Source organism: Cherax quadricarinatus, chromosome 76 (assembly GCF_038502225.1).
Source record: "Cherax quadricarinatus isolate ZL_2023a chromosome 76, ASM3850222v1, whole genome shotgun sequence".
Lineage (NCBI taxonomy): Eukaryota > Metazoa > Arthropoda > Malacostraca > Decapoda > Parastacidae > Cherax > Cherax quadricarinatus.
This window is the reverse complement of record NC_091367.1, coordinates 6,400,878-6,420,014: the sequence shown is the minus strand read 5'-3', so window position 1 is coordinate 6,420,014 and position 19,137 is coordinate 6,400,878. Positions and strand designations below refer to the sequence as shown.

Sequence of the window (19,137 nt, the reverse complement as noted above, 5' to 3'; positions counted from 1 at the left end):
TGGTGTTACTGTATCAATATTGATGGTGTTACTGTATCAATATTGATGGTGTTACTGAATCAATATTGATGGTGTTACTGAATCAATATTGATGGTGTTACTGTAACAATATTGATGGTGTTACTGTATCAATATTGATGGTGTTACTGTATCAATATTGATGGTGTTACTGAATCAATATTGATGGTGTTACTGAATCAATATTGATGGTGTTACTGTATCAATATTGATGGTGTTACTGAATCAATATTGATGGTGTTACTGAATCAATATTGATGGTGTTACTGAATCAATATTGATGGTGTTACTGTATCAATATTGATGGTGTTACTGAATCAATATTGATGGTGTTACTGTATCAATATTGATGGTGTTACTGTATCAATATTGATGGTGTTACTGTAACAATATTGATGGTGTTACTGTAACAATATTGATGGTGTTACTGTAACAATATTGATGGTGTTACTGTAACAATATTGATGGTGTTACTGTAACAATATTGATGGTGTTACTGTAACAATATTGATGGTGTTACTGTAACAATATTGATGGTGTTACTGTAACAATATTGATGGTGTTACTGTAACAATATTGATGGTGTTACTGTAACAATATTAATGCTCATCATTACAAGGTAACACTAAACATTTACTATAAAGTCTTACATTAATTTAATAATAATTCAATAATAAACAAACACAATGAAATATATTTTTTGTTTGGTTCACAATGATTTTTGCGAAATTACTGCATACACAAATGTTCGCTTGCCTTATTCGGCAAGAAGAGCATTGCTATTTAAGCTAAAATAGCAAGTTTTACCTATTCGGAACGACATTTACACACACATTATATATATATATATATATATATATATATATATATATATATATATATATATATATATATATATATATATATATATATATATATATATATATATATATACATACATTATTAGTCCTTAAAATCTTATAAGGTAATAACTTTTAAGCATCAGAATATGTCAGAAATAAAACGCGTGAACGTAACACTTTCATGTAAATTTGGTTAATGGGGTGGGAAGAGTTAGACGAAAAATAAAAATAAATAAAAGGCAAATTTAAATACAATTAAATTAATAAATTTGCATGAGTTTCTTGTTATGCGATATATTTGTATATAGTTACACAGTTTTGGGTTGCTGCTGGTAGGCCATTCCAGATTTTTAGGCTCTATTTGCATGTGTTACAGAGGATCTATACAGGCGAAGTTTGTGTATCTCAGTGCATGTATCCAGGGTTAACATCAGTCCCTATTTCAGGGGTAAATGTATTCTTGACTGGTGGTCAACAAGTCTAGTCGGAAAGTTTTAATCCCAATTAACCAAATTATACAGTGCAATGTTATACGTATACACAGAGAGGTGTACATCTCTCAATGTACATGCACAGAGAGGTGTACATCTCTCAATGTACATACACAGAGAGGTGTACATCTCTCAATGTACATGCACAGAGAGGTGTACATCTCTCAATGTACATGCACAGAGAGGTGTACATCTCTCAATGTACATACACAGGTGTACATCTCTCAATGTACATACAGAGAGGTGTACATCTCTCAATGTACATACAGAGAGGTGTACATCTCTCAATGTACATACACAGAGAGAGGTGTACATCTCTCAATGTACATACACAGAGAGGTGTACATCTCTCAATGTACATACACAGAGAGGTGTACATCTCTCAATATACATACACAGAGAGAGGTGTACATCTCTCAATATACATACAAAGAGAGGTGTACATCTCTCAGTGTATATACACAGGTGTACATCGCTAAGTGTACATACACAGAGTTCAATTTCTGTGGAGATTTCGGCCCCATAAAGTTTAAGATTATTACACACGTGAATTATCTGCAGCTTTGCAGAGAGATCAAATAAACGGCGGAGCTGTTTCTGCATGACAACAGCATCACAGCTGATTATTGTCATGGTTATACTAGGAACAAAACGGTGCGCCTCCGTGTAAAGGCTTGTTGACTAGACGAGAGGAATTACCGTAAGGATGTTCTGAATCAGGAGAGTTCGAGACTCCTACAAGCTCTTCTGTCACCAGCAATATGTCTTAATGAAGACTGACAAACTTAGGCAGAGCTTGGCCTAACTCAGGTTGGATATTATCTAGTTCTATTATTTAATGATGGTTAAGTTATTTTGCTGCGCTGCATTATATTGTAAAACCTAAGTAAAGTTTGGTTAAGTTATTTAGTATGGCAATTACCTAAGTTTTGGCGTCGTGTCTTCTTAAATGATAACACTTTTTCTAAGTTCTGGCCCACTCATTCTTTCCTTCGTCTCCCCCCCCTTCTCTCTCTCACTCCTTCCCCTCTCTTCTCTCTCTCTCCCCCCCTTCTCCCTCTCTCTCCCTCCCTCCCTCTCCCTCTCCCATCGTTCGTCTCTTACTCTTCCCCCTAACCCGTACACACACACACACAAACACACAAACCTTGTCACTAGATTAGACAAGGACAAGACAGTTCAGCAGTTTTCCAGCATATTAAAATACCTAAAATGTTATATATATATATATATATATATATATATATATATATATATATATATATATATATATATATATATATATATATTAATATATATATATTATATAAACACTGATCTCTGGCTGAAGGAGACTCGAACCTACGAACCTTGTAACAAGGTACGCAGTGCTTTAACAATCTACCCACACTGGACAATACCTAGGAGTCCAGCTTTGCGCTAGACTCTGATCCAAGGCAGCCAGCTTTTCACCTCATCCCCTGCATGCATCAGCCTTACTAGAGATATTAACAATGCAAGGAATTCGCAAGAGCAGGCGAAATATATTTCGCCTGCTCTGCGTACCTTGTTCCAAGGTTCGTAGGTTCGAGTCTCCTTCAGCCAGAGATCAGTGTTTGTGTATATTTCGCCTGCTCTTGCGAATTCCTTGCATATATATATATATATATATATATATATATATATATATATATATATATATATATATATATATATATATATATATATATATATATATAATCACACACATTCCCCAGAGGTAACGAGTCACCAGTCTTCGTCCAGCAAGGTTGACTGTCATACTGGCGTCTACCTACCTGAAGGGTATTCCGGGGATCAACGCCCCCGAAGCCCAGTCTATGACCAGGCCTCATGGTGGATCAGTGCCTGATCAACCAGGCTGTTACTGTTGGCCGCACGCAACCCGACGTACGAACCACAGCCCGGCTGGTCAGGTACTGACATTAGGTGCCTGTTCAGTGCCTTCTTGAAGACAGCCAGGGGTCTATTGGTAATCCCCTTTATGTATGCTGTCAGGCAATTTCTCTGATCAAGAGCACTTCACTCAAAGCATCCCCTTTCCGTTCCTTCCTTCTTGGAAACAAAATAAAAACAACGACGGTGCATCATCTTCGGCGAGTTTTAATCTTTTCTTGCGTCGTCACATCAGACAAGCTCACTAGGTTATGTTTCTCCCTCCCACACTTAAACTTTCCCTAAACGGCATAACTTCGAGATATACGCCGGGGAGTTTTCCCTAACACGCTGAAAACGTCGGAGCTTACGGGAAAATTACCAAAAATATAGGGAATATAGGTGGCTGGAGGTGAGTTGCAGAGAGAAAAATCACCAGTTGTTTACAGGGAAATTTTAGTAGTGTATATTTTTCAAGGCATTTTTGTTTATTGTGTCATTCTGAGGAGAGAGAAACGAAAAATTAACTAAATTTTGTTATTTAACCACCATAATAATCAACGTTATGAAGTATTTTTGAGAGTCGCTGAAATTAAAAGCTCTCGAGTCGCTAATAATTACAACACTATACTACTACTTTTATTACTACTACTACTATTTTTATTACTACTACTACTATTACATTCATAGAGAAATGCTAACTCAGCAAATATCTTACAGCATCTGTGAAATAGGAAGCAATTAATTTTGATTAAAGGAGAGAGAGGATAGCTAAATTCCTTGAATCAAGAACCTCTCACCAGCCTCGAGGCATCCACCTTGAAGATTTTTAACGATAATCCTTCAGGGATAAGGTTATACTCGGGAGCTAAAGTAAACTTAATTAAAAAAATCGCACTTGTGCTATCAAGGAGATCAAGGAGATGCGATCTCGGAACTTTAATATTGGCAGCCAGAGTAACCACACAGCCTCACTAAAGTTACAATACTGTGTTCCAAAGACAGGAACCACACTGCCTCACTAAAGTTACAATATTGTGTTCCAAAGACAGGAACCACACAGCCTCACTAAAGTTACAATATTGTGTTCCAAAGACAGGAACCACACAGCCTCACTAAAGTTACAATATTGTGTTCCAAAGACAGGAACCACACAGCCTCACTAAAGTTACAATATTGTGTTCCAAAGACAGTAACTACACTGCCTCACTAAAGTTACAATATTGTGTTCCAAAGACAGGAACCACACTGCCTCACTAAAGTTACAATATTGTGTTCCAAAGACAGGAACTACACTGCCTCTCTAAAGAAACCTACAACACTCTTACGTACTCGCGTTTTAAAGAAATGTTCAAGTGAACATGGGGAAGAGCACAAGTAGATTTAAGGAAATGAGAGAAAAACTAAGTAAAGAGTGACAGATGACAGGAAAAAAAAACAGATGATAGGCGGAGACACGATAATGGTGGAGACATAACGAGAGGGAGACAGACGGGAGGGAGACAATGATTAAATTTTACTTAGGTACTTACTGGTCTTAATGGCCATCGACCTATAAAGAGGTCATTAATCCAGGAGCGACCTTTTTGTTGTCCTGACACATGGTCACCTCGCAACTAGGACGGGATAAATTATAAACCAATGTCTATCTTACTGTCAAGTATAATAAGTGTCAATGTAGTCTGATAGTGTGGTTTATCAGTGTACTGGAAGTTGACGTTTCCAGTAAACTCCTACTGACGATTGCTGTGTATGGCAGAAGCTACTAGGCTTTCCTTGTCAGAAAATAATTTACTTACAGTACAGGCAAAATCCGTTATAGGTAAAAGCAGTGAGTGGGTCTTGGAGTGGAAGAGGAGGAAGAAAAGCAAGAATACATGTATGGAATGTGGTGTGACCATAAATCACTAAACAGGACAGGGTAAAGACGAGTATGTGCGGTTACATCACAATCAAGTTTGTCGCTTTGAGGAAGCGAGTCACAGAGACTACGCTGTTTGGTATATCATCGTTGAAAAGTACGTCTACTGTGAACGGAAGGTGTTTTACGTTCGCAGAGATAAAAGAGAGCGATCAGGAAGACCGTATTGGAGCAGAACGTAAGGATATGGGGGATGGTGAGGATTTTGCTGCAGGTACACTGGTGGAAATAGCCGGTCGATGCAGGGTTTGAGTTGAGACGGAGGCAAGCCAGTACAACCTCTTGACGGTGATCAGCACGGTAGGAGGATGGCCAGTCCGCGATTGTTGGTTTAAACTTTCAGAGACTAGCCAGGCTGCTCGGCTAACTTTGCTATACAAGGTACTGTAATTTCTTCCCCAGAGAGAGCAATGAACCTGGCTCCTGGGGCACCCAAGAACTCCCCCTCAAGCTCCGAGGTCGACTTAGTGAGGGAATCAGCCTGGTCATTATCAAAGATGTAAAAATGGCCAAATATCCAAATCATGGATATGACACACGATTTCAGATTATTAATAATGTTGTCCAAAATCTCGTGTGAGTAATTTCAGTCTCAATAGCTGTCAGTGCAGATCTGCCGCTAAAAACATTCTTTTATCATTTGATTTGTGTGTTAACGTTTAGTATTTTCTTCTTGTGTTTGTGAATTACATAAAACAATGGTATGCTAATTGGTTTAGGAATAATTGTTACTTTCAGGCGTTGTTTGCCAATTAGAATAGATTAATCTGTTTGCCGTAACGTAAAATTCAGGGCAATGGACCCCAATGGAAATAAGCCATTCTGTCTGACTTTTTGGGTTATCCCAGGTTCTCTACACATATGCTATGTATTATAATTCTATGTAACTGTATTTGTGTATACCTGAATAAACTTACTAATTACGTCTTGGGCCCAACAAAAGGATTCTGTGCTGTACGTCTATGTACATGAGACAATAAATTGTTGCTTATTAACTCAACCCTGCAGAGCTGTCATACGACAACGATATTCACTGCCAACAGAACGAGCAGTGCGCCAACAACGCTACAACTGGCAGAGAACGCAAAATAAATATTACAGGAGCTTGACACTCCCTGGTGGCATTACTCAAACACCAAACAGTAACGAAGTAGTAACCAGCAAATATGTAATGTAAGAACAGGCACCCATATCACCAGCACAAGTACGTTCAATGAGCTACGGTACCAGTGACCATTGTAAATAAGAACATAAGAAAGAAGGAACACTGCAGCAGGCCTACTGGCCCATGCGAGGCAGGTCCAATTCACTCACCGGATTAAGCCAATGCCTTAAGGTAGTCAGGTTAGGTCCCATTCACTAAGGAAGGAGCACGGCAACTGACCTACTAGCACAAGCTGGTCAGGTCCAACTCACACCTAAGTCCAAGTCGGACGGAAACGTCATCGTAAGCGTCTATGTGCGGATTATTTGTGTTGTTCCAGTCACGTTACGGTGCCTTTTTGTTCTTTATATACCAACTTACAGCGCAAAGTTGCGAAAGAAAATATACACAGTGAGACACTTTTAAAGTAAATTATATTCCCTACAGCAGAATGTATGTAGTTACATACACTATGATCAATTGAGACACTTATGCAACACATGGGAATCTTTATTAAAGAAACGTTTCGCCACACAGTGGCTTCATCAGTCCAATACAAAGTAGAAATGGGTAAGGAGAGTAGAAGTATGAGGTAATCAGTCCCTCAACCTGGATTCGATGTGTTCAGTCCATCACTCTTGTAGTAAGTGCAGCATAGGGCCAGAGAGGTGGCTTATATACTGTGGTGAGATGAGTTGAAGCAGGAGGAGGCGGGATCTTAGTGGGACCTGCCACTAATGTAAGTAGGTCATCGTCCAAAGGTTTGGGCTAGCGTTGAAGTCTTTGTACCAAGATTCCATGATGTTGCAGTGTCTGACAGATGTGATGAATGGTTTTGAAAACCGACAAGTTGAAGAATTGAGACACTTATGCAACACATGGGAATCTTTATTAAAGAAACGTTTCGCCACACAGTGGCTTCATCAGTCCAATACAAAGTAGAAATGGGTAAGGAGAGTAGAAGTATGAGGTAATCAGTCCCTCAACCTGGATTCGATGTGTTCAGTCCATCACTCTTGTAGTAAGTGCAGCATAGGGCCAGAGAGGTGGCTTATATACTGTGGTGAGATGAGTTGAAGCAGGAGGAGGCGGGATCTTAGTGGGACCTGCCACTAATGTAAGTAGGTCATCGTCCAAAGGTTTGGGCTAGCGTTGAAGTCTTTGTACCAAGATTCCATGATGTTGCAGTGTCTGAGGGACTGATTACCTCATACTTCTACTCTCCTTACCCATTTCTACTTTGTATTGGACTGATGAAGCCACTGTGTGGCGAAACGTTTCTTTAATAAAGATTCCCATGTGTTGCATAAGTGTCTCAATTCTTCAACTTGTCGGTTTTCAAAACCATTCATCACATCTGTCAGACACTGCAACATCATGGAATCTTGGTACAAAGACTTCAACGCTAGCCCAAACCTTTGGACGATGACCTACTTACATTAGTGGCAGGTCCCACTAAGATCCCGCCTCCTCCTGCTTCAACTCATCTCACCACAGTATATAAGCCACCTCTCTGGCCCTATGCTGCACTTACTACAAGAGTGATGGACTGAACACATCGTATCCAGGTTGAGGGACTGATTACCTCATACTTCTACTCTCCTTACCCATTTCTACTTTGTATTGGACTGATGAAGCCACTGTGTGGCGAAACGTTTCTTTAATAAAGATTCCCATGTGTTGCATAAGTGTCTCAATTCTTCAACTTGTCGGTTTTCAAAACCATTCATCACACTATGATCAATGTTCAGAGTTCAATTAAACCGAATGGTGAATAGTTTGGAGAGATTAAGTATGAGAACACTCACTGTTACAGCTATACAACACTCGTTCAGAATGCCAGATCTAGGGTGGTGCGAGCCATCCTGAGGCAGATGAGGATCTAGCGGTCTGGGTGCTTCCTGTACGAGAGGTAACTTCACCCAACTCCTCCACCCTCACTCTGGAATTACCAGATAGCCAAAGCACCTAGTTAACCACCCCGTACCAAGATGGTGTATATACATCCTTGCAAGTAATGATCAACTGTGCTATGGTGACATGATGGCTAAGATGAAATGAAGGACAGTGGTTAAGCATATAGAGCCAAGACGAGTGCCTGATAAATTACACACATGCGCAACTCTTGGGTATCTTTGAGGAAACGTTTCGCCACACAGTGGCTTCATCAGTCCATACAGTCCTTTGCATGGACTGATGAAGCCACTGTGTGGCGAAACGTTTCCTCAATAAAGATACCCAAGAGTTACACATGTGTCTAATTTATCAACGTGTCGGTTCTCTGAACCATTCATCTACAACGAGTGCCTCTAAACGGAGAGCTTAAACAGTTGGTATAAACCTTGGTAATAAATACCGATAAGTTGGTTTAGAAAGACACGTAAGCAAACACTGGCATATTTCTAATAAATATGTCATAGTGTTTGCTTACGTGTCTTTCTAAACTAGCTTAAACAGTTACAGCTGCCAAAAACGCCTACTACTAGCACTCGGCACATGCCACAGTCTCTGAATTCTCCAGAGTGATAATTCTCAAAATAAAAGAGCAACGAGACTCGCTCAATCCTACTGGTGTAAACAGATTGAATATCCCCAACTTCACTAAGCTCAGGATATGAACCTAATACCTACACTAGAGTGGAATGAAGATTTAAGTTCATATATACGAGTCCATTATGTGGCTTTACAGCCTGAGTAAGACCATTTACTCATTCAGAGAATATCTGGGCGAGACTTTAACGAGACAGTTACTCGGGCCAAGTAATCTGGCCCGCTCATTGTATCCGAGGAGTTTAAAGTGAGTTAAAACTCCTTCAAAAGTTCATATCTGCGGCTAGCTTAAAGCAACATGTCAATGTACATTTTCGTACGTGTGAAGGAAAGGCACACGTTGCAGATTATTATTATAATCAAAAAGAAGCGCTAAGCCACAAGGACTATACAGACACGTTGCAGAGCAAACTTCTAAAAGGGGAAAATGTTTGGCCTCTGCGTAGAGCTCTTTTCATGTCCTGACATGATCAAGCTCTAAACAGCGAAACGCTGTCCTGCAAGAGGGTGATTGTAAATTGTGTGTCTGCCTTCATGCTTACTGGTATTTGCCAATACCCTCTTTCATTCACCTGGTCCCTATTAACAGACTATCAGACGGTCATTATATATCATTTATAAGAAAATCTTGCTCGCCAGGGGCCTTCCCACCTCCACCCTTAGTTTAGTTAATGACGAAGCCGTCAGCAGCAGCCAACATTAAATTCTCAGTGGAAAGGAGAGACCCCCTAAACGAGTTATGAATATTTACCCGTGTCAGGAGCCACCACACGCCATCAATAACCCTGAAGAAAATGTGTGGGTAGCAGCACTTTGGGGAAGCGAGGGAAGAGTATGCTACGACGAAGACAGAGACAGTGTGTGTGTGGGAGTTAGTCACTACGGGCGAGGGCCAGACATCGTCAATGCCTAATCAAGAAACTTCCCATCTTTGCTGTGTAACAAAACACATTATCAGTTCCTCACTTCAAGCTCCTTGACGTCTCCGACTCGTGAGACTTTCAACACTGAGCCACTCTGCTGCAACGTGCAATACTGAGTTGTTCCCAAGATGCAGCACAGCTGCGACGTGTTCTATCATAATCCAAGGAACTTGCGATAGGAAGATACTGTTTGTTGTACCTGACAGGTGAAGCAGTGATTCTGTAGCCCTTGCTTCCTACCCTTGCTTCCTACCAAGTCTTACTTCTTCATTATGTAACATGATCTGAGTTATCCTGGAATATTATTTGATTTATTTTTACACTATGATTTATCAATGACAATAATTATTTAACTAATCTATGGATCTGATTACCCGATTTGTCCTTGGCTACGATTATTTGATTTATGGACTGCATAAAAATTTAATTAATAAAAATCCCACGATAATGACTGAGATTATTATTATAATCATGGGGGAGCGCTAAACCAGTAGGATTATACAGCGCGTGGGGGGGGGGAAGGGATGGAAGGTATTTAGGCTCAATTCAGGGAACCGGAGCACAGATCCAATTCCCTAGATCAAGAGCCCCTCACCAACGTCAAGCAACCTCCCTTGAGGGGAATGAACGAGAAAAAAATCGAAAATATAAAATAGTTACTGTTAAGCGTGAAATAAATTATCCCTAAATTCAATAATGTGAACTGTAAGATTCAATAAGATAAATTTTTCACTATAACAGACTCAGGTACCTCGTGTCACACACAATATATAATACCCCGTGAGGCGTCTATCTCTCAGTAGACATTTCCTGAGTTTACTTTAATTCCTATTAAAGGGATAAAATTATTCTTGACTGGTGAACAGGCAACGAACAGCCTTATTGATCCTCGTGGAGTCGATATGCTTTAAACCCTAACATTAGCTAAGTAAACATAACAGGAAGGCACCAACACCACTAAGAGTCCAGCCAGAATTATAACACCACGCAATCACCACTTGCATCCAAAAGCAGCAGTGTAACGACAAACACTACTAGCGCCCGAAAGCAGCAGTGTAGCGTCACACAAACACTACTAACGCCCGAAGGCAGCAGTGTAGCGTCACACAAACACTACTAACGCCCGAAGGCAGCAGTGTAGCGTCACACAAACACTACTAACGCCCGAAGGCAGGAGTGTAGCGTCACACAAACACTACTAGCGCCCGAAGGCAGCAGTGTAGCGTCACACAAACATTACTAGCGCCCGAAGGCAGCAGTGTAGCGTCACACAAACATTACTAGCGCCCGAAGGCAGCAGTGTAGCGTCACACAAACATTACTAGCGCCCGAAGGCAGCAGTGTAGCGTCACACAAACACTACTAAAGCTCACATTATGTCCTCAAATGAAGGAAAATCTTATTAAATAAAACGTTTTCTTACAAGTTGATAATATTCTCCCCAGACTTCAGCTGTTTACATTTGCATATCTGCCGAGCGCACACACTCGAGTAGAGTGATAAAGTGAAGCTGTATGTTTCATTTTCTGGTTTCTGTTACATTACTGCTTGTATTATCAAGTAACAGTATGTTTGTGTACAGACTTCGTGTTCCTCTCTTCACTTGTCACGGAAAGTTCGGCAGTGTGCACAGACCTGACGTTCCTAGCTTTTCCTGTCATCGTAAGATCGGCAGTGTGCACAGACCTGACGTTCCTAGCTTCTCCTGTCATGGTAAGTTCGGCAGTGTGCACAGACCTGACATTTCTCTCTTCACCTGTCATGGTAAGTTTGGCGGTGTGCACACACATGACATTCCTCTCTCCACCTGTCATGGTAAGTTTGGCAGTGTGTACAGACCTGACATTTCTCTCTCTTCACCTGTCATGGTAAGTTTGGCGGTGTGCACACACATGACATTCCTCTCTCCACCTGTCATGGTAAGTTTGGCAGTGTGCACAGACCTGACATTTCTCTCTCTTCACCTGTCATGGTAAGTTTGGCGGTGTGCACACACATGACATTCCTCTCTCCACCTGTCATGGTAAGTTTGGCAGTGTGCACAGACCTGACATTTCTCTCTCTCCACCTGTCATGGTAAGTTCGGCAGTGCGCACAGACGTGTTATTATTTCGTCCATAAATCTGTACTACAAATATATAAAACCTTAGCAAGAAATTTCTTCACATACATTTCACCAAATTCTTCTGTTTTCCATTTTTTTGTCGTTAAATTCATGCAATAAAAGTTTTGCACAACCGTTTTTTATATTCCTACGTGAATTGTTTGTAAATTTCAACGTCTACATTTAAATGGTTCAATGATGAGGCATGAGTTGGCATTATCATAGATTGACATCTAGTATTATCCATCATATTTGCTTACAATCAAATATATTTTTGACAATATTATTCTCCAGTGTGGAGGTGCTCCAGTACTCTGCTGTGATAAGACTGTAACAGTGTGATAGTTCCAGTACTCTGCTGTGATAAGACTGTAACAGTGTGATAGTTCCAGTACTCTGCTGTGATAAGACTGTAACAGTGTGATAGTTCCAGTACTCTGCTGTGATAAGACTGTAACAGTGTGATAGTTCCAGTACTCTGCTGTGATAAGACTGTAACAGTGTGGTAGTGTTCCAGTACTCTACTCAGATAAGTACTCTGGTCTGCTTCAAAGTCTGCTCTCACTCCCACCTTAGTAATACAGATGGTGTCTTTTCACCTTGGTTCTTGACCTTTCCTGACCTTGATTCACTGGTTGACTTGCTTCAGTGTCCAAATCCTCAAAGTTTTTCAGGATTTAAAATAATGTTCAATTTCTGTACATATGAGGAAAAGGGTGGAGTTGCTTCAATGTGAGGACAGCGAGAACACTATATTCTCCACCATCACCACTACTACTACCACCATCACTACTACCACCATCACCACGACCACTACTACAATCACCACTACTACCTCCATCATCACCACTACCACTACTACCACCACCATCACAACTATCACCATAACCATTACTACCACCATAACTACTAGTACCACTACCACCACTAGTACCTTCTTCACCCCTACCACCATAACCACTACCATCACCACTACTACTACCACTACCACCATCACCATTACCACCATCACCACTATTACAACCATCACCACCACTACTACCATCACCACCGCTACCACCACCATCACTACTACCACCATCACCACCACTACTACCACCACAACCAGCCAGGCCACTTCATAATTCCTCACCATTACTTTCTCATTTTCCAGCCGGCGAGTCTTACTGTCCTTTGATAGCCTTCTTTCTCTCCCCACACGTAGCTGACACTGTCAGTCTCCTCTCTCTCTCCCACATCTAGCTGACAGTGTCAGCCTACTCTCTCCCTCCCACACCTGGCAGCATCCTTCCTCCTACACCTAGCTGACACTCTGCCTCCTCCCTCTCTCCAGTACTCGATACTGTCAGCCTTCCCTCCCCCTCGAGCATCTAGCTGAGACTCTCAGTTGTACCCCCACCCCCACCTAGCCGTATGCATGTTTAGTGTCACTCAGAGAATCTGAGTGCGTGGTGTTATGGTGTTTTTCCAGTGCACATTGATTATCTTTTGAGTTTTTGTGAGTATTATGTCACCAAACTGTGTTTGTGAGTGTTGTCACCAAGCTGTGTACTTGTTTGTCCATGTCAGTGTGTTCTTTAACTACATTTCGAGAAAATCTATCTATCTATATATATATATATATATATATATATATATATATATATATATATATATATATATATATATATATATATATATATTATTATTATCAAACTGGCCGATTCCCACAAAGGCAGGGTGGCCCGAAAAAGAAAAACTTTCACCATCATTCACTCCATCACTGTCTTGCCAGAAGGGTGCTTTACACTACAGTTTTTAAACTGCAACATTAACACCCCTCCTTCAGAGTGCAGGCACTGTACTTCCCATCTCCAGGACTCAAGTCCGGCCTGCCGGTTTCCCTGAACCCCTTCATAAATGTTACTTTGCTCACACTCCAACAGCACGTCAAGTATTAAAAACCATTTGTCTCCATTCACTCCTATCAAACACGCTCACGCATGTCTGCTGGAAGTCCAAGCCCCTCGCACACAAAACCTCCTTTACCCCCTCCCTCCAACCTTTCCTAGGCCGACCCCTACCCCGCCTTCCTTCCACTACAGACTGATACACTCTTGAAGTCATTCTGTTTCGCTCCATTCTCTCTACATGTCCGAACCACCTCAACAACCCTTCCTCAGCCCTCTGGACAACAGTTTTGGTAATCCCGCACCTCCTCCTAACTTCCAAACTACGAATTCTCTGCATTATATTCACACCACACATTGCCCTCAGACATGACATCTCCACTGCCTCCAGCCTTCTCCTCGCTGCAACATTCATCACCCATGCTTCACACCCATATAAGAGCGTTGGTAAAACTATACTCTCATACATTTCCCTCTTTGCCTCCAAGGACAAAGTTCTTTGTCTCCACAGACTCCTAAGTGCACCACTCACCCTTTTCCCCTTATAATTCTATGATTCACCTCATCTTTCATAGACCCATCCGCTGACACGTCCACTCCCAAATATCTGAATACATTCACCTCCTCCATACTCTCTCCCTCCAATCTGATATCCAATCTTTCATCACCTAATCTTTTTGTTATCCTCATAACCTTACTCTTTCCTGTATTCACCTTTAATTTTCTTCTTTTGCACACCCTACCAAATTCATCCACCAATCTCTGCAACTTCTCTTCAGAATCTCCCAAGAGCACAGTGTCATCAGCAAAGAGCAGCTGTGACAACTCCCACTTTGTGTGTGATTCTTTATCTTTTAACTCCACGCCTCTTGCCAAGACCCTCGCATTTACTTCTCTTACAACCCCATCTATAAATATATTAAACAACCACGGTGACATCACACATCCTTGTCTAAGGCCTACTTTTACTGGGAAATAATTTCCCTCTTTCCTACATACTCTAACTTGAGCCTCACTATCCTCGTAAAAACTCTTCACTGCTTTCAGTAACCTACCTCCTACACCATACATCTGCAACATCTGCCACATTGCCCCCCTATCCACCCTGTCATACGCCTTTTCCAAATCCATAAATGCCACAAAAACCTCTTTAGCCTTATCTAAATACTGTTCACTTATATGTTTCACTGTAAACACCTGGTCCACACACCCCCTACCTTTCCTAAAGCCTCCTTGTTCATCTGCTATCCTATTCTCCGTCTTACTCTTAATTCTTTCAATAATAACTCTACCATACACTTTACCAGGTATACTCAACAGACTTATCCCCCTATAATTTTTGCACTCTCTTTTATCCCCTTTGCCTTTATACAAAGGAACTATGCATGCTCTCTGCCAATCCCTAGGTACCTTACCCTCTTCCATACATTTATTAAATAATTGCACCAACCACTCCAAAACTATATCCCCACCTGCTTTTAACATTTCTATCTTTATCCCATCAATCCCGGCTGCCTTACCCCCTTTCATTTTACCTACTGCCTCACGAACTTCCCCCACACTCACAACTGGCTCTTCCTCACTCCTACAAGATGTTATTCCTCCTTGCCCTATACACGAAATCACAGCTTCCCTATCTTCATCAACATTTAACAATTCCTCAAAATATTCCCTCCATCTTCCCAATACCTCTAACTCTCCATTTAATAACTCTCCTCTCCTATTTTTAACTGACAAATCCATTTGTTCTCTAGGCTTTCTTAACTTGTTAATCTCACTCCAAAACTTTTTCTTATTTTCAACAAAATTTGTTGATAACATCTCACCCGCTCTCTCATTTACTCTCTTTTTACATTGCTTCACCACTCTCTTAACCTTTCTCTTTTTCTCCATATACTCTTCCCTCCTTGCATCACTTCTACTTTGTAAAAACTTCTCATATGCTAACTTTTTCTCCTTTACTACTCTCTTTACATCATCATTCCACCAATCGCTCCTCTTCTCTCCCGCACCCACTTTCCTGTAACCACAAACTTCTGCTGAACACTCTAACACTACATTTTTAAACCTATCCCATACCTCTTCGACCCCATTGCCTATGCTCTCATTAGCCCATCTATCCTCCAATAGCTGTTTATATCTTACCCTAACTGCCTCCTCTTTTAGTTTATAAACCTTCACCTCTCTCTTCCCTGATGCTTCTATTCTCCTTGTATCCCATCTACCTTTTACTCTCAGTGTAGCTACAACTAGAAAGTGATCTGATATATCTGTGGCCCCTCTATAAACATGTACATCCTGAAGTCTACTCAACAGTCTTTTATCTACCAATACATAATCCAACAAACTACTGTCATTTCGCCCTACATCATATCTTGTATACTTATTTATCCTCTTTTTCTTAAAATATGTATTACCTATAACTAAACCTCTTTCTAAACAAAGTTCAATCAAAGGGCTCCCATTATCATTTACACCTGGCACCCCAAACTTACCTACCACACCCTCTCTAAAAGTTTCTCCTACTTTAGCATTCAGGTCCCCTACCACAATTACTTTCTCACTTGGTTCAAAGGCTCCTATACATTCACTTAACATCTCCCAAAATCTCTCTCTCTCTCCTCTGCATTCCTCTCTTCTCTAGGTGCATACACGCTTATTATGACCCACTTCTCGCATCCAACCTTTACTTTAATCCACATAATTCTTGAATTTACACATTCATATTCTCTTTTCTCCTTCCATAACTGATCATTCAACATTACTGCTACCCCTTCCTTTGCTCTAACTCTCTCAGATACTCCAGATTTAATCCCTTTATTTCCCCCCACTGAAACTCCCCTAGCCCCTTCAGCTTTGTTTCGCTTAGGGCCAGGACATCCAACTTCTTTTCATTCATAACATCAGCAATCATCTGTTTCTTGTCATCCGCACTACATCCACGCACATTCAAGCATCCCAGTTTTATACAGTTTTTCTTTGTCTCTTTATATATATATATATATATATATATATATATATATATATATATATATATATATATATATATATATATATATATAAACAGATAAGACACTGTATATATGTCTTTTTCACAGGTGTTCTACCAACGGGACTAACACCTAAAATCGCAACATCGCTGATGTCAGGAGCTCAGGATAACACGCAGCATCTGTGACTGACTCTGGATATACCCAGAGGGACCTTAATGTGTTGGCTCAGCGCTCCAGGTGCAAATGGATGTGGGACCAGGTGCAAAGCAATCAACTTTGTTTATAAAAATGTATAATTTATATTGAGTATTTTAAACCGTTATAGGGATTCCTGAAAGCAGTGGTGGCCAGACTTAAGAGGAGTTCTTTCTCTTCCTCTTCAGTAACAACATCTGATAGCCTCGGTATAAATGGTAAGCTCTGCTGGTACATTGTACCATTTGCGTTTCTCATGTACTACCGTTCTCCCCGGAGACAGTGGCCGGGATTTTATGAGTGGCACAGTCGGCGGCGGCGAAGGCAAACAGCAGCAGGCTGGGTGATCGTTCCCGCCTGTAGCAGAACCCACAGCAGCAACAGTAGCAGCAGCAACACCAGAGGAGGAGGAGGAGGGGCAATAGCAGCAGCAGCAAACGGGTAGATGGGATGGTAAAGCCGACAGTTCCAGGGATGGCGACAGCGTTCTTCATCTGGCTGGATGCTGTATAAATCTCTGGTTGTCTGACACAAGCTAGTAGTGTCTTGTCTCTGCCGCCCACGTCATCATTTTATGCAATTACTTTTATTTAAATACAGTAGCAAAAGTTTTTTATATTGCTGTTGCATTTTATTTTTAATTGTACTTTAAATTTCATATAGCCAGTAGTGCTTCAAAATGTTACTCATACACAAAATAACAACAAAAGGCGCAGTAATAAGTCTGGTTGGAGTAGCAATGGTAACACAATATATGAGATAAGACCTCATAAAATTTACAAGAAGTATACACGAGTTATACAGGACTCGTAATACATGTGTTTTGAAGATCCAAGTGTGTATCATGTAAGGTAATGAAAATTTCATCTCAATAAAATGACGAAAAGTATATTCAGAGAAGTGAGAGGAAAGCATCATCATCATAAGGGTAAGCAATAGCGAGTAGTAGACTAACAAGACACTTGTGCATCGTTTGGCTATTTCCAAAACTTTAACTAATTTGAATATAGAGGTGATCAAATATTGGAGACAGTAGATGAATGGGAGCTTTTGAGGATGTAGTGATTCACCGATTGAACCCCAGCACGGGTCTTCAAGACCTAGTTTTAGCCTAGATGGAATTAGAGAGGTAGTGGACTGAAAACTACATTACTCAAGATACCCAATATTACTTATTCGCCAAGACAAGAGTCCTGACACGGGTCTTCATCTTGCAACGACCAGCATGAGACAAAGATACCCAACTGTTGCATATGTGTTTTATTGAACCCAATGGAAAGTATCACAAAACTTGACCTGGGTTCTAACTTAATACGTAACTGATACGAGCCGAAAAACGTTTATTTTATGTGAAGCGAGAAGCCCATGTGGGTTAACTCTAGTAGTAATGAAGGTTTGATTTTCCGTCCGCTAATCTTGAGAGAGACGCTACCAACCTACTTGTTGAAAGGTTCAAGATGACAGACGCGCTACCAACGTACTAGTTGCTAGTTAAGGATTAAAACGAGAAATGTTTTCCTTGACAGAAATGCACCAGTGTCGAAACTTGTTCCATTTGGTGATGTATTTGTTGCCTTTCAAAGGAGCAGATGTAGTGTCTTGATGGTGGTGAGTAGCTCTTGGTCCAAAGAACTGGAATTCTGCTCCAGATCCTCGGGCCAAACCTCACTGCCTACTATATCCGAGGTACTCTGTGATCCTCACAGATTTAGCGCTTCCTCGTGAATATGGCAACCATTACATATATTTGTGTTCATATATAATTTTTCTTGCTCTAATAGGTAAGACATTATTAGTTATGATGCACATCTGTAACAGGTGTCCTCGCACCTGAAACAGGTGTTCACTCATTTTAACGTTCAAACATCTGTAACAGGTGTTCAGCACCAATAATAATGTCCAGGTGCCGTAACAGGTGTGCAAGCACCTGTAACAGACACCACGCAACGTTCTAAGACACTATTCCAATTTTGGTGTGTTCTCTATTTTCTTTTACGGATGACAACTTGAGATTGGAAATATAAACACATATGCAGTATAATGTGATCCTTTATTGACAACGTTTCACCCACACAGTGGGCTTTTTCAAGTCACACACAGATCCACCCCAGGTAGATCTGTGTGTGACTTGAAAAAGCCCACTGTATGGGTGAAACGTTGTCAATAAAGGATCA

At 40.7% G+C, this 19,137-nt stretch overlaps 1 protein-coding gene across 8 annotated transcripts in view; it reads right to left on the bottom strand.

Moving 5' to 3' along the window:
- The window catches only part of LOC128703610 (calbindin-32), a 474,209-nt gene that overhangs the window by 326,765 nt on the left and 128,307 nt on the right, over positions 1-19,137 (bottom strand). The gene's annotated exons all lie outside the window — the stretch shown is intronic.